A 12327-nucleotide genomic window follows, 5' to 3' on the forward strand; every position below is an offset into this window, starting at 1 on the left:
AGAAACTGGTAAGGAAGAACAAAGCAGGAGTGACCAGGTGGGAGGAAAATCAGGAGTGAGCAGTCCTGGAAGCCAAATGATTGATGATGTCCAAGCCTGCTGATCGGCTTAGTACGATGAGGACTAAACACTGTGGAGGTCATTAGTGACCTTCACACGACAATTTTGTTAGAAAGGGTGGGATAAGTACCTGATTGGATTGGTCTAAAAAGAAAGGAACTGGAGATAGTAAATAGAAGTAATTAAATTTTTTTTTTCTACAAAGGCCATCAGATAAATGAAAAGGTAGCTGGTAGAGGAAATGGAATCAAGAGAGGGGTATTTTTTTTTCCAAAATGGGAGAAACAAGAAAAATATTGTAAAACATATTTGCAAAGAGGGAGAATATATGATATAGTTTTTGAGTAAGCATGAAGTGACAAAGTTTAGCACCTAAGTGGAAGAGTTAGCCCTTGATAGGAGTGTAGGACATTCAAGAAATCAAGTGGGAAGGGGTATCCCTTTGGCAAGTCAATATGAAGAGACTTGAGCAGGATTGCATTTGGCATCATATAATTCTGTCTTGACTAATTTTAATCAAAGAGAGCTTTAATTTTTCTCACGAAGAGGGAGTCCAGAAGTAGGAAGTCCAAGGAAGGTGTAACTGCTCAAGAAAGTTTTCAAGAATTCAGGCTTCTTTCTTCTTTTTCTGCATTCTTAACAGGTAGCTTTCATTCTCTTAGTTCCAAGATAGCTGTTTTATCTCTAAGTATTGCATTTTAATTCCAGGCAGAAAAAAAGAGAAAAGGTAAAGAGCAAAATGTATGCACCAGCTGAGATTGTCTCATTTTATTAAGAAAACAGTAGCTTTTCTAGAGCTTTCTTCACCAATAGAATCCATGTACTAACTCACATGGCTACCCCTAGCTGCAAGGGAGGCTGGTGAGAGTTTCACTTGGGAACATAATCACCTATATTTTGGTTATAGAAGGTAGAGCATAAATGATGATTGTGTCTTCCAGTTTAAAAAAATTATAATTTTTTATTTTTAAAAAAGTATGGTAAAATACACCTAACATGAAATTTATCATCTCAACCATTATTAAGTGTACAGTTCAGTGGCATTAAGTACATTCATACTGTTGTGCTACTATCACCACTGTCTATCCACATAAGTCTTTTTATCTTGCAAACTAAAACTCTATGCTCATTAAATAGAACCTCTTCATTTTCTTTTCCTGGAAGCAACTGTTCTACTTTCATCTCACTGAATTTGACTACTCTAGGAACTTCCTAAGTACCATCATACTGTATTTGTCTTTTGCGACTGTCTTATTTCACTTATCATAATGTCCTCATTATGTTGTAGTGTATGTTAGAATTTTCTTCCTTTTTAAGGCTGAATAATATTCCATTGTAGGCATATACCACATTTTGTTTATCTGTTCCTCTGTCAGTGACACCTGAGCTGCTTTCACCTCTTGGCTACTGTGCATAATGCTGCTATGAACTTGGGCATACAAACATCTCCTTGAGTCCTTGTTTTCAATCATTTTGGCTATATATGCAGAAGTAGATTGCTAAATCACATGGTAATTCTATTTTTTATTTTTTTGAGGAAACTCCATACTGCATTCCACAGCATTGCACCATTTTACATTCCCACTAACAATGCACAAGAGTTCCAATTTCTCTACATCCAACACCTGTTATTTTCTTATCTCTTTGAAAGTAGCCATTGTAAGGGGTATGGTGGCTTCCAGTTTTTAGTGGATGGAAGGAGAGTTGAAATGGAAGGATGGGGAGAGAGTTGAAGAATAAAAAGTGTTAAAAAATGGAAGGATATAAATATTTTTAAAAATCAAGAAACAAGAACTGTTTCACTTCCACCGGATCAGACTTTATTGAAACTTCTATGGGGTTCTCGAGACACCTGAAGTCTAACATGAAAGGAAGGCAACATAGTTCTGTGATAAAGAGGCTGCTTTGGGGATTCAGGACCCTGAGCTTCTGTGCACAGGCTCCATTACTGCTGGATTTTGGAGTGTGTATAATGTGCCACATTCTGCTGTTATGCCAGTTTTGCCCTCTGTATAATGAATGTAATTGAATAAGATCACAGAATTTGACCCCCTTCTCAATTATTTCAGAGCTAAGATGTTTACACAAGATTGCATGTGCTTTGAGATCCTTGAACTAAAGGCATTCTGGAATTAAATAATCCAGAGATATTTTCCACCCGTCAGTTAGAAAGGGAAAACCCCATAGCAGCTCCCTGTGGTTTTTATGCCACAGGGAGATTTTTACTCAGATTGTCAGTGGATGCTTTTCTTTTCTTGTTTGCCTCCCCTACAAGACTGGGTGACCCTTGAGAACAGGAGTCATGTTTAAGGAGGAGGATGATCATCATAGCTGTCAGTGTTTTGAGCATTGTTATATGCTAGGCACTGCACCAGATGATTTAGGAATGTAATCATTGGTTTTCAGAATACATTTAGTTCCTAATATAGTGCTGCTGGAAACAGTTGATTCTAGGAGCTCTTCAGCTGTGACACTATGGCTTTAAAAAAAGTTTCTTTTTGGACATATAGCACAATGGTAATAATAAGTGAAAAGTGATGTTGACCAAAGCAAACAGGATTTATGGAGAGTTTGGTGTGGCCCCCTGCTGAGATCCCAGAATCTTCCCCATCAAAATACCATCAATAATACCCTTGTCCTTCCTGTTATCACACACACATGCACACACACACACACACACACACACACACACACACACACCAGGAAATATACATTCTTTGCAAGAGTATACCTTGTATTGGCCACGTGCCATCCAGCCAAGCCAAAAATTGTGGAACAATAGGAATCTGTGCCCAGAATATCAGCTAAAAATACCTCATTTCTTCTGCTCTGTTGTTTTCTGGGTATGTTTAAGAGTGTCCCAGGAGGCTAATGAGGATGAAGCGAAAGGAAAACTGACATTTTCAAAGGAAACCAAACCTTAACTCCCTAAAAGGAAAACATATATTTTCCATATGTCTGTTTTATGTTTCTTGCCATTTGTGCATATCTGTGTGGCAATATGGAAAGTCTATAAGTTGTGCCACCTTGGCTTGAGTTATTGAAATCCACACTTTCACCACAGTCTTTTGCTCTAGGGCTTGACTCATAGATACTTTTCAGGTTTCAACAAAGAAGAGGGGGAGGAAAAGAAAGCTTCCAAGTAGGAGAGACTCACTGTCCCACACACAGTGCACTCATTCAGCTTGTCTGACATTGTCTACTCATTTAGTTGTTCAGAACACTGCTTAAGAGCCTGGAGGAGTACCTTTTCATCTCTCATTGGGCCATGTTATAATCTCTTTAGTTTCTTGATCATTGACTAAGTCTCAGGCTCTGTCTGATCCTCTCAGCATTCATAGCTTTCTTTGTGGTCTGGGGTAGATTATTGCCCCTTTATTGGCCTTGGTTTCTTTCCATTTGTAATATGAGGAGAGAGGTTGACTGCTCTCTTGGTGGACAGGAGATCAGATAGCCAGGGAAGCAAGGCAAGGATAGAGATGTCTCAATACGTGTCCACACAATAGTCAGCAGCCTCTGTAAGAAGCAGTCATATGAGAACCAAAATGATGTGGGGAAATGGTCTGTTTTAAATATTTGCAAGGTAATGTCAGCATTAACCAAATAGCAACTGTTGGCTCTGGTTGGCTAAACATGGAGCTGAGAACTTCCTGAACATATGCTGGGTGTTAGGCAATGAATTTGTGTGTGGGTCAACACTCGTGGCCAATGTCAATATTGACCTTGGGTTAGGGTAGACCATAGCCATAGCTGCCTGAATGAGATGTACCCTCAGTTTCCTCTCAAGTGTTTGGCCTTTCACAGTTGTTTGTTGGTGTCTTCTCCAGTAACATATGAAAGGCTGGTTGAAGTTTGATTTGATTTGTTATAATAATGAGGGACAGAACCTTGAGATACATATAAAGTTATATTTTTGGCTCAGTTGGCTGTCTTGAAATAAATTATCTTATATAAATATTTACATGGGCAGATATGGTAAACTGATTTTAATAAAGGGAGTTAATGGCTACTACTTATTGAGAGCAGCTAGTATGTGTCAGATACTTAAAATACACTATCTTACTTAATTTCCAAAATATCTCATAAGGTTGTTATGATCTCATTTTTAGAGATAAAGAAGCCGAGGCTCCAAGAGAGTTTGTAACTTGCTCGAGTTCTTAAAGATAGAACCAAGGTTTGAATCTAGGTTTAATCAGATGTCAAAAGCTGTCCTCTTCCCACAGTGTCTTGCTGATTCTGGAATGGACACCTTGCGAGAACAAGAAAAGCACTTAGTTAGTCTACCATTTCGAGGTAGAAACCACCCATCGCCAGCAACATTTGTGATAGATGAAAAACCATGTGCATTACCCTGCCTTTCTTGGTGAGGCCAGTGCCTTGCGGAGCCTCTGGGACGTGCAGACATCATACTTAGCAGTTCTCACTCCCACTCGTTCATCCCATTGTATGGTCCTCCTTATAGCTCCCCAGGAGCTGCAGGCAGACAGAGACCCTGATTGGCTCTGCCAGCCACTTATTGTTTCCCATTTTCTCACCACTGCAGAGTCTTGAGACTGTCTCCTATAGAAGATCCTGCCACTCTATTGTCCATGCAGACTTTCCCACCACCCCAGGACCATGTGCTCAGTTGCTTATTGTGGTGTTGTTGGCTCAGCCTCAAGGACAGAGACCTTGAGCCAGCTGACAAGGTTGCTTGTGTCACTACTTCTAAGGCCACAAGCCATGCTTTTGGTTCCCAATACTTTTGAATACTCTTCTCTCACCATCTCTCCTTCAGTTTAGCCACATGGTCTCCCAGACTCCCAGCAGCAGATTTTCCGGCAGACAGTTTTGGCTTATGGCCAATCCCTGTCTGCCTGGATGACCTCAGTTACCAAGTCAACATGGCACTGAATGAATGCTGCTATGCTGCCCCCTGGTGGAGAGGTGGAAACTGAATGATACACAGATTCCTGCCTTGTTAAAGAGCTGCCCCAAACCCTCTCTTACTTTCTAAACCGGCGGGTTCATATATCTCATCAAAACTCATATCGGTGGTGCCTGGAGAAAGACAGCTGAACTGTAGTAGACTACTGTCCAAAGCTACGGATGGCTGTGATTTCTTATTTTGGTGGGGGCAAACACAGTACACTACAGTTGGCTCAAACTGGCATCAGGGTTTTTCATGGGTTTGCCTTGTCCTCCATCCTTCTGCTTTTTTGTCTATGTTGTGGAGGCTTTGAGAAGCTCTTTTTAAGGTCTGCAGGACTTTGGGATGAGGTTGATGAAGATCTTAGCCTCTCTCTGGGTGGACTTCCTCAGGTCTTCCTGGGTCCAACCCTGTCCCCATTGGCTACATTTCTGCCTATATCTTGAAAAGAATGACCTGACTTGCCAGGCTCCCAAGGGAATGGGGTTCCAGCAAGATTTGTCTTGTTTCCCAATCTCTTTGGAGTCACAGTAGACTCTTGGCTGGTGGTGTTGGGTCAGAGTGTCCCCACACACTATTTGTTCCTAACCCACATCCATAGAGGGTAGGCCTCTTTCAGAAATCCCTTTGGGTATTTTGGGGTCCATGAGCTGAGTAGCCTCAAGGGATCAACTTTTTTTTTTAACTCCTGCCTTTCACCTACCTACATGTCTGCAGTGGAGTCTCAAGACCTTCTACAAAACCATGGGCCTGTTTCATGACCTCCTCATGAGCTGAGGCTGCCATCTTAACTGCTTGATCTTTCTACGTGTTTCTCCTATGAAGACAGTGCTAGAGAGCATGTGTGAGAGAAATACAAAACAGGACCCATGAGTTTGCCATCCCAGAGTGGTTCTCTCCTACGGAGAGAACTGAAATATGGTCAGATTCTCTTTGAGTTCATAAAATAGTTCTATTTACCCCATCCCACAAATTTAGTTAGATAATGGGTAAAAAGAATATCACACTTTCTAGCACTGAGTGGGTACTCAATAAAGATTAATTCTCTTTTTCCTGTCCTCCACAAGCCCCCTTCCTTTGCAGAAATATGATTTTTGGAGCTGAAATATGTTCTAACAATGAAGACACTGATGTTCAGAACAGTAGGGTGATTTTCCTAAGGTTACACAACAGGCATTGAAATCCAGGAGTCCCTAGGGTGTCTCAGTGTGTTGTCATCTTGCTACCGTAATGCCTGCAGTACAGGGGTGTGCTGTTGCATCCCGAAATTCGGTGCTTCTTTGTTGATTGTCATAGACTTGTCCGCTAGTAGTTTCTCAGGCATCAAACCTTCATATGTGCTTTTGAAACATTCTTGTCTCCTTACAGACAATGTTACAGAGGAGGCGTCTCAACTCCTGTAATAAAAGCTTGAAATATAAAAATGGGAGTAAGAAATTATCCAGCCTAGTGGGTTTCCAACCTGCCTTAGGAGCAAAATGTTGTCTTCCAATGATACTCTTCTATTAATAGAATAGATATCATGTCTTTTGGCTTTAGCTGTTTTATATTTGTATATATTTGAATGATATGGTTCTGGAAAAGATTTTGTTTAAGAATTACCATAGCAAGGCAGTGTCATGGTAAAACACTATCTGGAGACCTGAATTTAGGTGTGAATGGAGTGGGTTTCTCTGGTTGAAAGTGTGTGGAGACCTAGGAAACAGAGTCATCCTTCCTCCTCAGCCTCTAAGTTCTTGACAACTCTGATCTAGGACAGAACTTTTCCATTGAGAAATGGATGATAAGATAACCAAGATTCAGGGAAAGGTTTTCTGAGGTCCCTTGGAAAAGGCAGCACTTTTGAGCCCAGATTTCTCATGCCAAGTCCCGTGTTCTTTCCCCAACACCTCACCTAGGGCAGGATGGCTGAGTTTGGTTACAAGAAATACTGCTTCGATCCGATTTGGTGGAGAGAGGGAGAGACGCCCACGGCTTGGTGTAAGGAGCATGTTCTGCCTGCACCACGAGCAGTGTGTCTCCTTGGTTCATCTTCTGGGTCAGCACTATGCTCTGGAGATGCAGTCATGCCCATGTCAAAGTCATGCCCATGCTCATGCTGCAGAGGAAGTGTTCTCTTAGAATGGAACTCACAACATTCTTTTTTTTTTTTTTTGAGACGGAGTTTCGCTCTTGTTGCCAGGCTGGAGTGCAATGGTGTGATCTCGGCTCACTGCAACCTCTGCCTCCCGCGTTCAAGCGATTCTCCTGCCTCAGCCTCCTGAGTAGCTGAGATTACAGATATGCACCACTATGCCTGGCTAATTTTGTATTTTTAGTAGAGACAGGGTTTCACCATGTTGGCCAGGCTGGTCTCGACCTCCCGACCTCAGGTGATCCGCCCACCTCGGCCTCCCAAAGTGCTGGGATTACAGGCGTGAGCCACTGAACCTGACCAGAACTCATAAAATTCTTAAGCAACAAGAACGATGTTTGAGGCAAGAAAGAAAAATCCGCAAAGGTCAAATGATAAAGGCCCAAAAAATTGCACCACACCTTATAGGTCACAAAGTACTCCATGTACATTTAATCCTCATTAGTCCAGAGATGAAGGCATCATTATTACCTTTTACATCAAAGCAAACGGAGGCAGCAAGTGATGAAGTGGTGTTCTCCCAGTCATGCTGCCTGGATGTGGCAGAACCTGAGAACCCAGGCTCTCTCACCAAAACTGAAAGTTATGCATCTTATAGCTTGCAGCTGTGCAAGAAGAGATGTAAGCAAGGCATTGAATAGCATTTCAGCCAACCTCTATTTTCCTGCTTGGCAGAGTGAGTGGAAAAGAGAGAGTGAGAGGAGGTGCAGGGAGAAAGAAGAAAAGAAGATAAAGTGTGAGACAAAAGATTCTGTGACCCTTAGCCTAAGCTAAGCGCATAGGTCTCTTCTTTGTGCTATTCCCAGCTATTTCTCTCTGCATATCCCAAACACATCCTACTGAGGTCATTTATTTAGAGTCTGCTGCCTTCCAGAGAATGTGAACTCCCTAAGGAGAGGGACAGCCTTATTTATCACGGCATCCCCAGAGCCTTCCCCACAGAGAGTGATCAATAGAGGAACAGCACTGAGTGCTTAGTCTCTGCAACAAGTACTGCCATGGATGCTTTTCCAGGAGGTAGATACTGTTATTCCCATTTTACAGGTGAGGGAATTAAATGCAAAGAGGAGATAAGGAATCATTTGCAGAGCTTTCAGGGGTAGGAGAATTTATGACATCAAGGAAAGTTGGGTGGTGTTATGTATGCCTTGATGAGCTGGACATCTCTGGAAGCCTTTTCCAGCTTGCCAGGGCACAGCCAGGCTGCCAGGCTCTGAACCCACAGCGATGTCTCATTAGCATTCAGTGGGGGAAGTAACCATGGGGGATGCCATCCAGAGCATTAGGAAGAGACAGGCTGTGTTTTAATTATGACCTGGACTTTTGAACAAACCCTTTTCTCTGCTTGTTTGAGCCTTAGAGAAAACAACTTGTGGGAGGTGTACAGTCAGCAGCTGGGTCCACAGCGGTAGCCGTACAGCTGTGTACACATCTGGCACACAGGTGGTGGACCACGTGCACCTTTTCTCCTTGAATTACTCTGGGGTTAGTGAAGGTAACAGGAGTCAAGGTGGAAAGATGAAGTTGATCTGGTTTGAACCCAGAAAGGGAGGGAAAAACAGAAGGAGAGAAGAAAAAAACAGGACTGCCCCGCTCTTCCTGGTCTGTAATCCACAGTGACCATGACCATTTCAGGATTTGAGCCCAGACAACTCCCGCCACTTCCTCTAGCGACTCCTGAGTCAACATGGTGGGCTTTCTTTGTTGAACTCACTCCAACCCTCCCTTCTCCAACTTGGGGGAAATTTTTGGAGTGGGGGATGAAATTAAGAAAGCAAGAAAAAGAGGAGGAGATTAGCAGGGTGGAAGTTAGACAAGCACAGATGCTACCACCTGCTGTTGCAGCTTCTCAAGTGCTTGTTGACTCCCTGGGAGCATTTGCCTTGAGTCTGTTTAACAGTTAATTCCAGGGGAAGGGGAGGAGAAGGAGAGCTTGGGGACAAAGGGCCTTTGACCAGCTCCTGGAAAAGCATTGATTAGTTTGCTCAGGTTGGCAAACAGCAACCGGGGACTTGGGGCCCAGGGATGAACTGGGTGGATTTTCTGCCCAATGACAGCATCCAGCATAGGGGAGAGGGAGTCAAGGCAAATAGTCAAAGGACTGATGTGCCAGAGGTTTAGACATAGAGGGAAAAACCACACTGGGCGAGAGGACAGGGGAAGGGCAGCTGGAACCTGGAGTTCCAGGCTCTACCATACCTGTTAGTGATAAACGAGCCATTCCAACCCTTTGGACTATCCCCCAATTGCACTTCCTTTCTGAAGCTGAAAGGCAGAGGAGAAGCATATCGAGATAGGTTATTCTGAGGTGCTTCTGATGGCCAAGGGCAAGGAGGACTGGTGTGGTGCTTCCAGGCAGCTGTTGAAAGTAACACAGCACAAGCACTTCCAATCCTGCAGCCTGGCCTCTGTTCCAGGAGGCTGTTTCCTGAGAGGTGGCTTCATCATCTTTTCCAAGCCTTGCCTTCCTTCACTCAAAGAATTAGAATGGCCCTCTTTTTTTGTGTCAACCTGTGAGTAATGCCTCCCTGGGAACTTCTCCTTAGCTTCCCCTTCATTCCACCCTCAAAACTCTTGTCTTCTTCCAGGAAGCTTCCAAGATAAACACACAGTGCACATATATTGACTTAGAATCATAAACCAGCACAATTTAGAGTTGGGAGGTGATTAAATATTATAATTATATATACTATAGCTTTATGCCATTCTATTTTATATTCATGGGACATTGCTTTGTATTGTTCTTTTATCCTGTTTCCTAAAGGTAAATCCCTAAATGTAGATATGATTTATCTATTCATTTATGTGTTTGTTTACTCTCTCCCACTAGCATGCGAGCTACATGAGGTCAAGGATTTGTCTGTCTTGTATCCTCTTGTGCCTACAACAATTTCTACCACATAACAGACACTCAGTATATACTTGTTTATGTACATGAATGCTGTTGGGATGGTGGTTTCTTTTCCTGCCCTCCCTATAAAGACACAGAGTTTGGTATATTTCAGGGTGCATAGTGGATGCTTCTGAATAAATGAAAGAATGAATGAAAAGAATAAATGATTGAATGAGTGCATGAATGAGATTTTGAGTGAATGGATTGGCAATCCTTAGGCTATCATGGTAGTTGGCCTGTCTATAGGAAAATGCTCCTCAGTTGTTCATGTTTTCTTAGCTACTGCCAGGGTGGGGCTCATTAGCAGAGCAAGGTGGCCTCATCTCCCTGGATAGGCTCTGAGTCAGCTCATATCTAGCTTTATAAAGAGGAGAGTAGTGTGGAGTTTTATCTGCTCTCTCTGGCCATTCTGTGCCCCCTTGACTTTCTCTCCTGTACGCTATCTGACCTTTCCATATCTACTGACTTCTCTGTCTTGTGGGGATAAAAAGAGTGTTTTTGAAAGTATTTTCGCCTCTATTTTGCTACTACTTTAAAAAGAAAAAAACCTCTTTATTTTGGAAATAGTAAAATGAATGCTATAGTGAATGAATCCCAGAGATATTCTTAGGGTATATTGTCTCTGTGCTTATGCCAAAGTTTTGACAAATGCAATTATGGTATCATCAAGCAATTTTAAAAAGAAAAAAGAAACAGAGGGATCTGCTTTAAATTTTAGTTTTTTCATAGGTTGCCCTGAACTATGATTTCTCTGGAGTGACAAGGAAGAGAAGAGAGACATCTTTATTGGATATCTATTATGTGTCAGCTCCTATGCTAGACTGTTTATATATATTATGTTATTTCAGAAAGAGGGTGAACAAATTAGATCCATGAGTCAAATAATATCAACTTTTAGTGAGTACCCACCATGTGTGAGAGTATATAAATATTCCATAGGCCTTGTTCTTGAAATAGGAGCTGTTGACAAGATAAGTTATACACTTGGGAAAAGTAAAATAATAAGGCAAGAGTAAGATAATATTTTGAGCCAGCAATTGCAAGCACTGATGGTAGAATTTTTGTAGCTGGAGGAGACTGGCCTAACATCTTAACAACAGACAGAAAAAAGGAAATATGAAGGGGCGGGCTAAACAACCTGCCCAAGATTTTGCATGGTTATCTGTAGAGCTGGCAGCAGAGCCCAGGCCTCCAGTGCCCACCACTTTTCATATTGTAGTTTTGAGACATCTCCGGATAACTGTGGAATGACCCACAGAGATAGTTCCTGGTATCATCATTCAAAGGAGGGGCAGTCACTTCAGGCTGGGGGGCACAGATCAGGGCAGGATTCAAGGAGAAGATGGAAGCTGCTGTGTCCTGAAGGGTGGTTTGGGTTCAGATATATTAAACAGGAAAGGAAGGCTTTCTAGAATGGGGAAATGGCATAAATAGGCCCAGAGGTAGGAAATGAGTAATTTTGTATACTGGAGTCTTGGCATTATCATTACCTGCCAGCTCTGACCACCAGGACCCTGGGAGCCATGCCCCATGCTTTCCTATCTCCCAGCTGTAGGCTCTGCCCCCTTCTTTCTGTCTTACCTCTGCTGTATGAGTCCTGACCCTGATAATTTCTCAGCTGCTCACTCATCTCGCTACCTCCATTTCCATTCCACTTTTCATACAGCCAAGAGATCCTTTTCCAGAACTTGGATATTACCATGTTAAAAAACCATTCAAGCCTGGAGCAGTGGCTCATGCCTATAATCCTAGCACTTTGGGAGGCCAAGGTGGGAGGATCACTTGAGGTCAGGAGTTCAAGACCAGCCTGACCAACATGGTGAAACCTCATCTCTACTAAAAATACAAAAATTAGCTGGGCATGGTGACATGCACCTTTAATCCCAGCTACTCAGGAGGCTGAGGCAGGAGAATCGCTTGAACCCAAGAGGCAGACATTGCAGTGAGCCGAGATCACGCCACTGCACTCCAGCTTGGGCGACAAAGTGAGACTCTGTCTCAGGAAAAAAAAAAAAGCCATTCATTACTCCCAATTGCTTGCCAGATGATGTCCAGCTCCTTAGTGTGTGATTGGGTCATGACTTAACCTCACCTGTCACCTTTCTGGAGGTACCTGCCTCTAACTTGGTGGAGTGCACCTTACAACCTGAGCATCCATGCCTGTTCATGGCTCCAGGCCTTCACACAGGCTGTTCCCTCCCCTGGGACTGTCCCTCCTCCCACCCCTTTGTGCCTGCCAGCCTGCCTTCCTTACTGTCTTTTGTTTGACTTAGATGTATTGAATACATACTAAATGCACCCCCCCGCTCACTCCCTGCAGGTTAGTTGTTT

The 12327-nt window shown here is 42.9% G+C and overlaps 1 protein-coding gene across 5 annotated transcripts in view; it reads left to right on the forward strand.

The window, feature by feature from the left end:
- The window catches only part of LMX1A (LIM homeobox transcription factor 1 alpha), a 130917-nt gene that overhangs the window by 69542 nt on the left and 49048 nt on the right, over nucleotides 1–12327 (forward strand). The gene's annotated exons all lie outside the window — the stretch shown is intronic.

This window comes from Pan troglodytes, chromosome 1 (assembly GCF_028858775.2).
Source record: "Pan troglodytes isolate AG18354 chromosome 1, NHGRI_mPanTro3-v2.0_pri, whole genome shotgun sequence".
NCBI classification, from domain to species: domain Eukaryota; kingdom Metazoa; phylum Chordata; class Mammalia; order Primates; family Hominidae; genus Pan; species Pan troglodytes.